This window comes from Serinus canaria, chromosome 1 (assembly GCF_022539315.1).
Source record: "Serinus canaria isolate serCan28SL12 chromosome 1, serCan2020, whole genome shotgun sequence".
In the NCBI taxonomy this organism is placed as follows: Eukaryota; Metazoa; Chordata; class Aves; order Passeriformes; family Fringillidae; genus Serinus; species Serinus canaria.
In genome coordinates this window covers 52,086,509-52,095,509 of record NC_066313.1, presented here as the reverse complement: position 1 = coordinate 52,095,509, position 9,001 = coordinate 52,086,509, and the positions used below count along the sequence as shown (strand labels likewise).

The following is a 9,001-nucleotide window of genomic DNA, read 5'->3' as shown; positions in this document are numbered from 1 at the left end:
ATGTGTATTTCAGAGGAAACACAATGAGAGATGCACACATACTGTGGTTCTTGGGACACCAACTGCTCTGAGTTTGGATGCTCAGAGCCTTCAGGCACTCACAGACATCCCATATTTCAGCATGGTGTGAAGATCCAGTTGCTCTTTGCTTGGATGCCTGGATGAGAAATTGGGGAAGACCAAAGGCAAGGTGCTCATTTGGGGAAGACCAAAGGCAAGGTGCTCTGTGAAGGAGGCGCACACCCTGTTTCCAGCCATGACAGGTGTCCAGTGTATTGCACTACCACCTCTGTTCTTGTAAGTGATTGTTCCAAGAAGTAAAAAGGAGACTGAACTGCCATGCACAATTCCTGTTGTGCCATTATATGCTCTGGGTTTTTCAGTCAGTAGTAGTTTGTCTCGTACAAACTCACATCTCTTGACTGCAAATGCCTTGACCCTGTCATGATAGCCCGGGCTTACCCCAGCTCCCCTCTAGCAGAGAGCTGATTTCACATCTGTGGCCTGTCTGCATGCTCACTTGCCAGCTAGAAAGGCTGTGCTGGCTGCCTGGGCAGTCACTGCCAAGGATAACAGCAGAGTTTGGAGCTCCCTTCCCTTACTGGGATCACAAATTCAAGTCTCTCTTCTATTCCCTCACTTCATGTTAGTTGAAACTGGAATCAAAATTTATTAGGGTGTGTGTACTGAGAGGAAGGGGAAGGTAAAAGAAAGGCAGGCAAGCAGGCAGCAAAACTGTGGGATTCTCTCTTCCTAGGCTAAAATTAACTAATGCTTACACCAGCTTTGGTTTGAAGTGAGCCTTCATTTGGGGAGCAAACCCTGGTGACAGGCTTTGGGAGATGATCCTGGGACTACTATGGGACGAGAGGAGAGGGTTTTCATTCATGCACAGATCCTTCTTGTCAATTCATTCCCAGGCTGTTTCCTTGGGACCACCTACAGGGATGCCACCACAGCAGAAGAGGCTCCTTCTTGTCCTGCAGAGCTCACTTCCCCAGCGCATGTCAGGGCCCTCAGTGAAGAAACCCAGGGCAAGTGGGCTGCAGGAAGGCCCAGCAGGATCCAACCCCGCCTGGGCAGGATGTCCTGGGGGGACAATGTGCCTGGTGTCACGCTCAGCCTTGCCCAAGTGCCTGCTGGTGGTGGGCGTCAGTCATTCCTTGTCTTGCTGGCTCCGACCACGGTGTCTTTGTGAGGTTGTTTGCTTGCATGAAAGGTTTAAGTAGTTTATAACTGCCTATGTGAAAAAAAACCAAACCAAGATAATTATTGAATACTTGTTTCTTTCCACATTGGCTTGCTCTTGTATGCAAAAGTCTTAATGTAAAAGTGGGGAATGCATGTCTGTTTTTACAGTTCTCTTTGATGGCTTTTGCCACACTTATTTAGGTTTGCACCAGCTCTTTGCAGTTCACTTCCAGTCAGATGTTCATTTACACCTGAAAACATGAGAAGGGCTCGGAGTTGGCTCAGCCAAGGAAGGAGAGACTAATCAACCTACAAATGAATATTTACAGGGTATATATTTATAGACTTAGAATTTTAAAACCTGTGTATGTGAATTTGGTTGAGCATGAGGCTTTCTTTTTTGTCTGTCTCCCAGCCCTGCTTCTTTCTTTCCTCCTCCTGCCTGTTTCCTACCTATGCCCCTCCCCATCCTCCCCATCCCAGAAAATTGGCTTTCATTGGACTTTTATAGCTGTACTTTCAAGTCAGTCAAGATTATTTTCTGGTGCTTAAATTCCTAGTTAACATGTCATGGTGCCATTCAGTGCTGGAAATGATGTAATTTATTGGGTAGCTGGTCATTTGCAAAAATAGCTGGAAAAACAAGTTTAGCATGATATAAATAACAAGACACAACAGTACATACAGTACAACACCTTGCCTCCTGCTGCAAATCTCCTGATTTCTGTTATTCTGGTTTCAGCATGCCTAGCTGCCACCTTACATTCACTGCTATGAAATAAGATAATTATAGCACGAGTAAATATTACCCAATCAATCTACAGCAACAACTGTTAAAACAAGCCATCTTATAAACTTTCCTAACAAAACATGCCTCAACCCAATATACACAGAAGGTAAATTTCTCTGACCTTGAAATAAATTTCAAGAGCAAAGAACATTACACACATAATGAACATCCAGCAATGAGAGGCAGAGCCAGGGTCCAGCCCTGTTTAATCTGACCCCCTGAAGCCTCCCCAAGCTCAGCAGCAGAAGGATGGTGTGTTTTGGGAAAGCTTTTCATGTATGGTGTAAATAGGAACAGTCCTCTGAAATCACAGTTTGCCTTCTTCCCTTATGCCTAGTAGCTGGACTCAAGCAGATTAACCCTTCTCTTCCCAGGATAATATCTCGTTGTGATAGGTGGGATGGCTGCACAAAACATCTGGTTTGATTGAACTATAAAGCCTCTTCAAAACCCAGAGCATTCTTTCCATCTCTCAAACATACACATTAAAAAAAATAAAATAGCCACCTATCAGCAGAGATCAGACTAAGTTACTCAGGGGTAAGCTGTGCAGAAAGTATTGCATGGGCTCACAGCATGGTGTACTACAGAAAGTGGCTCAAAGAGGGGAAAACATTTGCACTGACTCCAGAGGCAGATCTGTTTTGAAATGCTACTGGATTTCAGGTTTACATTCTAGCAACACTCTGTAGGTTTGCCTAACTGACTCATGAGGAGATAGTTTCTGTTGGGGTGGGGATAGGGGAGAAAAAGAAGCCAAAATGCCTGACCATAAAGATTAATGCCTTTTAGAAGAATATAAAGATGTTCTGAATCTGTGTGTGGCAGAGAAGGGTCACAAGGGAGAAGCTAATTATGATATATTGCTTGAATACCATTATGCACTAATTACTGAAAAAAGATGATGGATTTGAAAACCTTTGTGCTGCTAAATGGAAGCAGAATAGTGCTAGTATGGGCAGGTTTTGAAACTCCCACTTTTAGAAGCAGCTGGATCACGCAATGCCCAGACATCTCCCAACAAACACGTGCTGAGTTTCCAACACAAAAAATGAGGCATGGTCATCTAACCTCAGCTAGATCCATGATTCAGAGGTGATTGGTAGGGTACATCCCACGACTCTTTGGGGGATGTAAGGTGGAAAGGATGGCATGCACTGTTTGTATAACTGGCCTGCAAGCTGTGGGGAGTGTATGTTCTGGATTTGCAGGAGAGGAGAGCCCTTTCCTAGTTGACATCACTCAGAAATGTTGCCTTAGATTTATCTCTGTCTTCCGCCTCCATGTTTGAGATATGGTGGTAGCCACCCAAGACTAATGAGGACTCAGTGGAGAAAGATTTCAGAAGGTGATCTGAGGCCCAAGGCAGGCTGAAACATCTTTCTAAAAAGCTGTTGGTGTTTTCCCTCCTGCCTGGGAATGTGCCCAGGGCTGGTGACAGGGTGGGTCTAGGCTGATATAGAATGACTAAAACCCTTGTAATATCCACCCCCAGTTTTAAATGTGTTATGTTAAAGAGGAATGGGGTGGGTTGGAAGTGAAATATTGGATTCATGCCTGTGGTAATGGAGATGCACACTTGCTGGCTCTGGTGTACTCCATGCTGTGCCTTCTCTGCCTGTCTCTGGACCAGATGCATTCCTCTTTGCTGGTGCCACAGGCCTGCTGGGGAGTCAGGCACATGTGTTGCCTCTAACAGGGGCTTTGCAATGTGGGCTGACATCCCTTGGGGTTTGGACCCCTGAAAACACTGCTGTGGCTCATCTTGATTGGTCTTGTGTAGAGGAAATGTCCTTTACACCATTTACTGCCATAGAAGGGCCTGCTTACATATTGGACTGTTTCATCTACCCAAAAGAGGTACCTGTCCAAATTTCCCACCTGATCAGCTCCTTGCTCATGTTAACCCTTGAAACATGGCTGGAAATTGAGTGAGAAAGTGCTGGGTGGTATGGGACAAATGCCATGATCAAAATTTTCAGGCTGTGTGTCCATTGTGGCGTCTTCAATGTGGTCCCTGAAACTTGTCTGGGGCCTGACTGACCTGAAAAATCTCACAGGGTCCATCCTAGCAGGCGAGCAGTACAGACAGCAAGACTCAGACATGGGCAGTGTTTATTGCACTGGCTCCAAGGAAGCCTTGTGGTCCCATTTTCATTTGTGTGAGTGGCCAGAGAGTAAGACATTGCGTATAAGGGATGCCAAAAAGGCAGATAACAAGCTCAAGTGCACGAGTGCATTTGCTTGCTGGGGACTGACCTCCCCTGGAATCTGGTCAAATCCGCTGCTCCTGGCAAATTTTGAAAATTACAGACAAATGCTGAGCAATATACAGATGTCTGGAAATGCAGTCCATGACCTAGTAACCTTCTCTTGTCAGAAAGCAAACCCATTTCACCATTACCTTTGATGTGCTGTTGGTTAAAAGAGAAGGATGTACTTTTACTGCCTCCAAGGACACATTTCTGTTTTGTGTGTGTCAGCCATATTCATCCAGCCAATAGGCCTGAACTGAATTCATTGTCTGACATTTGTCTTTTGTTGTTGCTTTTCACTGAAGAGATGACATTCTCACAAAGTGAACGATGTTCAGTTCTGGGCTCCTCAGTAAAAGAGAGACAGGAACACAGTGGAGCGAGTCCAGTGAAGGACCACAGAGATGGTCAGGAGACCAGAGCAGTACAAACCAGATGATCTCCCAAAATATCTTCCAACCTCAACTCTTCTGTGATACTGATTCTGGAGGACTACTGGAAGATAACATTGCAGTTCTGTTTCTGTAGGAAACTACAGCAGATGTCATCTTGTCTGTGCCTCCAGAGGGAGCAGTCCTTGAAGCCAGCAGTTCCCAAAATCATATGTGGATTTAATTTTTTGAGACCAGTACTTGATATACTCCAAAAGACAAAAACAGGGCATGTCAAGTAAACAGGAGATGAGGACGTGGGATTGAAGGTAGGATCAAGGTGATCACCTTGACCTGGGTCTAAAAGGAGGGAAGGGGTTCCCAGGAGAAGAGTAGTTGCACTGGCAGAGGCAGGGCCGGCTAGACAGCCTGGATAGGACAGCCTGGGAAGGCAGCTGTGCTACTCCCTTTGGAAGTTCTAGTTTGTTGGGTGCTGCCTTGCGTCCCATAATGGGACCAGATTTCTCTTTGTTTCATGCCTGACATTCAAAGCTAGACATTCAAAATGGTCTCAGTGCAGCTTTCTAGTTAAAGCACCCAGAATGAATGTGCGATCCTAACTGCATCCAGGCAGAAATGGAAAAGGCTCTGCTGGTTTTAGAGAGTGAATGTTTTCTGCATCAGTAGAAAGATCTAGATTTGTTGTTGTTAAACTAGGGGCAATCTCACAAAGCCAAGCTTTGACCAACCAGAGAAGGAAAGAGAGCAACATACTGCAATGGTGGAGACCAGGAGCATGGGATTTGGGGTGTGTGGTTTTGAGTGTGCATGTGAATTGTTTATGTGGGCAATTTGCTGTTTTCACAGTAAAAAAATCTGATCTTCCAAAACTGCCTGTGTGAAAAAAAAAGAGAGAGCAATTTTCACTACTGAGATTTATAATCTGCTCTCAAAAGTATGCCCACAGGAAGCAAAATTAGAATTTTCTTCTCAGGACAGTGCTAGCTCAGGAGTTTAAAATATATCTTGAGCTAACATTTTTGTGAGTCATCCTGCATCACTGAATAAAGATACACATGATGTGAGCACTGCAGATTTAGGAACAAGCCAGAGTTTTTTGTGCCTCGCTCCATTACTGAGAATTTTATGATTCTGACATCAGTAATTTATTAGTGTGAGTCTGCCCCAGGTACAACTCCACAGGACAGAATGGAGAGATTACTTTGGTCACATAAACCTGCTGCTAAGATCTGAACAGCCAAAGTATGTGACTACAGACTCTTGTGTTGCTTTCATGGGTATCATTACATGGAATAGATAGTTAGGTACCGGCTCTCAGTCTTACACCCTGAAAAGGAAAAATTCAGTTCAGTTTCCATGCATGACTTTATTTTGTTTAACAGGAGATACATCAATTCACTACAACAGGGTGTAGAATATGTTTGGTTTGTAATTACACCAGCTGCACTGAGAGAATAAAGCAGAGGTTAAACGAGGCCACATGTTTAATCAGAGGTCTCAGAGGGTTATGAATAAAAGGAAAGTTGATCTTTTTTCATGATATCAATACAATGCAGTCATCCTGTGTGGGTTTTGCATACCATCCTGTCCACAGCCAGAGAAGTGACTTCAATAGGAATTAAAGCAAAAGAGAAAAAAAGAACAGAGGGGCGAGGGAGTTGATCTGGAGGAGATGATGATAAATTCTACTGCATCTTGTAAAACCCTCCTGCTCTTTCCTCCATAGCAGCATTATTTCCCCATCATAACCACTTCCTTAATAAACAACTAAGCTTTGTGTTTGGAATCTAAACATATTTTTGGGGGGTGAGACAGAGAAGAATGGGTGGCTCAAGGTTTGGCAGTAATACAAGGGAAGAGCCTACAGTGGTTTGAATTTGGTCCAGGTTGTGTGGCCCTTGATTTATTAGCCATCCTACTGCAGGAAAATCACTCTCTCCTCCACACTGTTCTTGTGGGTCCATCCTGTAGTAGCATCAAACAAGACAAAGTAGTGTCCATTTATTTTCTCATAAATATTTGATTTATTTTGAGAACTTAATTCGTGCTGATGCTGTTCGTGCCCCTCTTCAATGGAAACTCAGCTCGATATCCAAGCAAATGCTGAAAGAAATGAATACAGGTATTCAGTCCTGACATTTGATTACAAAAGTGATAGGGATGGAAAAATAATGAGCCTGGAGGCTACATCTGCATGTACATTCTGTACCTCCATTGGTGGCTGTGTGGATGCAGCTCAGCCAAGGTGGTATCATTGCATGGATGCAGTGACACTGATCAATGAGCACAGTAACCACAAACTCAGCTTGAGACAAGCTGAGAGAAGCGGTGAGACAAGCAGAGAAGAAAGAAAACACAATTCTTATCTTGCCTGCTGTGCCTATGTTGTGCTAAAGTAGAGTGCAATGTGGAGATTGTGAGGATGTTTTGCTCCCTTGGCCTGTCATGGCCAAGAAGTGTGTGTGTGTGGGACTGTCACGGGACAGTCACGAGAGAATCAGAGAGGAGTGCAGTTCTGTGCAGTTGTGAGCAAGAGTGAGTGCATGGCAGATTCAGGATTCAGTTTAGATACAATCTACATAGTATAATATAATAAAGTAATTCATTAGCCATCTGATGATGGAGTCAGATGCATCATTCTCTCTCCCCCTTAGTTGGGAGTCACCTTTGATTTACAAAACCCTGGCATGGAAGTTGTCCAGTGTGAGTTCTTTCCCTTGCTTTTGGTGGCTTCCAAACCCAACCTGCATCCAGATCTAACTTCCCTCACTCTGTTCAGCCTGTGCAACCTCAGTGTGAATAGCTTGTGGATACGATGTGGGCCAAGGTTTGTTCAAAAATTCTGAGAAAGAAATCTCTGAAATCATAAGCAACCTGCAAAAATTCGCTCCTCAAATCAGGAGTATAAAAAAAGTGAAAACACACTGGAAAATGTCTAGCTCTGAATAATTCACTTGTTTCCAGGATAAAGCCTGGGTTCCCTCCTCTGCTCCCTCACCAGAGGCTGGGGGGACAGCTATGCTGCTACTGTTTACACTGGTAATTGTCCATGGCCTGAGATACTCCCTTCTTTTTCAGTGCCATCAATCTGGCAGCTTCCCATTTTATGTAATTATTATTAATATCTTTTCTTTTTCCCAAAAATGCTTGGGGAAAATGATGAGATAGTTTGCTAACAACAGTTTTCATTAAAGAAACAGCTGGATTGTTCTACTTCTAGCTTTTTATAAAAGCCTTCTGCACATTTGTCAAGCCAGGGTGTAGCGTGATGAGCTGTTTCTGTTGAGAAACCAGAGTTTACAGAATAAACAGAGTTGAGGTAAACCCTGATTATGGGGAAAGTCTGCACGTTAGGCTCCCTTGCAGACTTAACTCACATGAATGGCCGGTATTTTTGGAAACACTTCCAAGCTTTTCCCTTTGTGAATTGGTGCAAACGGCTTGTTGGAGCCAGGCGTGCCTAAATTCTCACTGACTTTTCCTTAATCTCTTTGGCTTGAGCAGGGCCTCAGACAGGCGTGAGCAGATCAAGGGGGTCCCTGGGGAGCGTGGAGCCAGCGGGTACAGTGCAGCAGAACCGGCTCGGCGCTCCCGGCCGCTCACATAATTGTACACTTCCCTAAACGGGACAAGAAAGGAAGTGATGTGTGTCAATAAGTTGAAGGGAATTGTCTCATGTACAAGGAACAGCAAGCTCTGTGTTGTCCCTTGTTTGCCCTGAGATTTTTGCTATTTGTGCTAAATTTAGCATGCTGGAGACTGAGCACAGCCCCCCTCCCTGAGGGCCATGCTCAGACACGTCAAGTCCTTGGGGTGGGAGCAGAACAGCAAGGGAGGTTTGATGAAAAATCAGCTGCAAGGGGAAGTGGTGGAGCTCAAGCAGCTCTTTTTCTTGGACTTTGTGCCTCTAACCACAGCCTAAGCGCCCTTGCTGCTGCCAGAGCTTCTCACCAGGGCATTGTGACATGGGTGAATGGTCCCCACTGCCTCCAGCTCCTCCTGCTCTTCTCCAGGCTCTCCCCGAGCTCCCACACGATGAAACACAAAGAGCTAGAAATGTTTTCAGCGCACAACTATTGATCCTTGCAGAGTTACTAATATAGGTGCAGGTGGGATGATGCGTACGCTGAAGTACCTCACCAGTCCAGAAAAGATCATGCAATTCAAATGCTGATGCAGGAGCCTGATTGCCCCCTCTTCTGTGTGGTGGGAGTCTTACAAGTGTCCTTGGTGGATATGAAATTCTGGATCGTTATTGACTGGATCAGCCAAAAAGTCCCAGGTCTGGTTTTAACTTTGCTTCAGTCTTTGCTTTAACAAAATCCCTTCCCTCTTCTCGGTGGGATTACCTGTAACGGGGCTGGGGTGAGATA

The 9,001-nt window shown here is 44.7% G+C and overlaps 1 long non-coding RNA gene across 1 annotated transcript in view; it reads right to left on the bottom strand.

The window, feature by feature from the left end:
* Positions 1-5,991: 5,991 nt before the first annotated feature.
* LOC127059639 (uncharacterized) overlaps positions 5,992-9,001 on the bottom strand; it is a 28,538-nt gene continuing 25,528 nt past the window's right edge. The window contains exon 4 of the long non-coding RNA XR_007777648.1: positions 5,992-6,731. This is a non-coding gene — a long non-coding RNA (uncharacterized LOC127059639). The remainder of the gene's footprint in view (positions 6,732-9,001) is intronic.